Raw genomic sequence first — 1,791 nt, 5'->3', positions numbered from 1 at the left:
CATATATTTTTTTATTCAATAAATAAATACAAATTCTAGTTCATTTAATTAAACAAACGAATATGAACAATGATTTTTTTTGTTCATTTATATTTGCAAGTATTCATTTAATTTGTTTGTTTACGTTAGTTTATGTTCATTCCCTTAAGTTTATTTATGCTCATATATGTTCAATAATTTTTTTATTACATTACTATATTATGTCACAGAGCGTTTGGAAGCGTTTGAGAACTTTTAACTTTTACCGTTTGACAAAACGTTTTGTTTTGAACAGAAAACCTCGTTTGACACTACAAACTTCTAGTGTTTAATTTAAACAAAACACTTCAAATCTAAATACTATTTCATGTAACGTTCAACAAAACGCTACAAGCTACTCGCTACCAGCTAATTTTGTCGAACACGCCCTATATATTCGTTTATGTTCATATATGTTCATTTGTATTTGTTTATCTTTTTTCGTTTATGTTCATTCATTTATATTCGTTTAGCATGTTCACGAACATAAACAAACAAACATTAACAAGATAATTTATCAAACAAACGAACATCAACATGAAAACTTGTTTGCTTACACTACAAGAAAACTAGTGCAATAGCTACAGCACAATCCGTAGCTATAAGCGGATAGCTACGGAATTGCTACGAAAAAATGTCTGTAGCATAATGGCCCGTGGCTAAATTATAGCTACGGATTAGCTACGGAATCGCTACGGAATAGCTACGGAACTTTCCGTAGCTACCATAGCTACGGAACTTTCCGTAGCTACCATAGCTACGGAAATAAATAGCTACGGATTTCCTACAGAATAGCTACAGAGCTAAATAACTACGGAATAGCTACAAATCCAAATAGCTACGGATCCAAATAGCTACGGAAGTGGATAGCTACGGAATAGCTACGAAACTAAATAGCTACAGAAATCCGTAGCTATTCCGTAGCTAACTTCTTTTTATTTTAAAAAAAAAATTAAAATTAAAAATTTTCCAACTTTTCGTCAAATACAACATTCAATTCACATTTGTCCCAAATACCATATAAAATACACCGAAAAACGTCCCTAATGCCAAGTTTGACATTCCATTCCATTGTCCAAGTTTAACAGTTAATCTTCAAATTGTAACATTTTTAAAACAACACAAGAAAGATTACTACATAGAAATGATGCTCTCAAGGGTGATTGTTCTAGCAAGATTGTTGCCCACAAGTGCCGGATTGAACACAAAGAACACAACCTGATCAAATAGGAAGGAGTATTATAAGTCCCATATTAAGAAAATCGTATATTTTGATCATATTTATATTTTTCTATAATCGGCAAAGACTACATAGAGGCTGAAATTAGAGCCATGAAATGTTGAAATCAAAATCGTAGTATACTAGTCCTATGATCAGAAAATTTGAATCTTTAATCAAATTGGCAACTTTCTTGAACATGGGTATTTGAATTCCATAATCAGAAAAACTGAAACCAATATTTTGTACTGTTAGTAAGCTTAAGCAAAGAGGGACCACCAAAGTGCACGGTGGACTAGTCCTAAAGTGCAATACCGACTTGTACATTACAAGTCAACAATGCACAACCGACGATCACTAACTTAAATTTTCGTCGTATGCTTTCTTGAATAACTAAAGGGAAATTAAAAACTTACATTATTGACTTGCTTCCTTGTACTTTGTCCCAAGATATCAATAGAATCCAGTGCAAGAAATGAGCCAAGTGCATAACTATCGGAACCTCGAGAATAGGCATAGAAGCAACAGAAAACAGATCCAGAAACCCCATGTAT

At 32.7% G+C, this 1,791-nt stretch overlaps 1 long non-coding RNA gene across 2 annotated transcripts in view; it reads right to left on the bottom strand.

The window, feature by feature from the left end:
- Nucleotides 1-970: 970 nt before the first annotated feature.
- Nucleotides 971-1,791, bottom strand: part of LOC145116475 (uncharacterized) — a 1,774-nt gene continuing 953 nt past the window's right edge. For both annotated transcript variants that reach the window (XR_013712107.1, XR_013712106.1), the window contains exons 3-4: nucleotides 1,654-1,791; nucleotides 971-1,236 (exon numbers count right to left, since the gene is read on the bottom strand). The exon at nucleotides 1,654-1,791 is cut by the window's right edge and continues 8 nt beyond it. This is a non-coding gene — a long non-coding RNA (uncharacterized LOC145116475). The remainder of the gene's footprint in view (nucleotides 1,237-1,653) is intronic.

This window comes from Lactuca virosa, chromosome 5 (genome assembly GCF_052849685.1).
Source record: "Lactuca virosa cultivar CGN04683 chromosome 5, Lactuca_virosa_CGN04683_v6, whole genome shotgun sequence".
NCBI classification, from domain to species: Eukaryota; Viridiplantae; Streptophyta; class Magnoliopsida; order Asterales; family Asteraceae; genus Lactuca; species Lactuca virosa.
The sequence above is the reverse complement of the archived record's forward strand: the minus strand, read 5'-3'. Positions and strand labels throughout refer to the sequence as shown.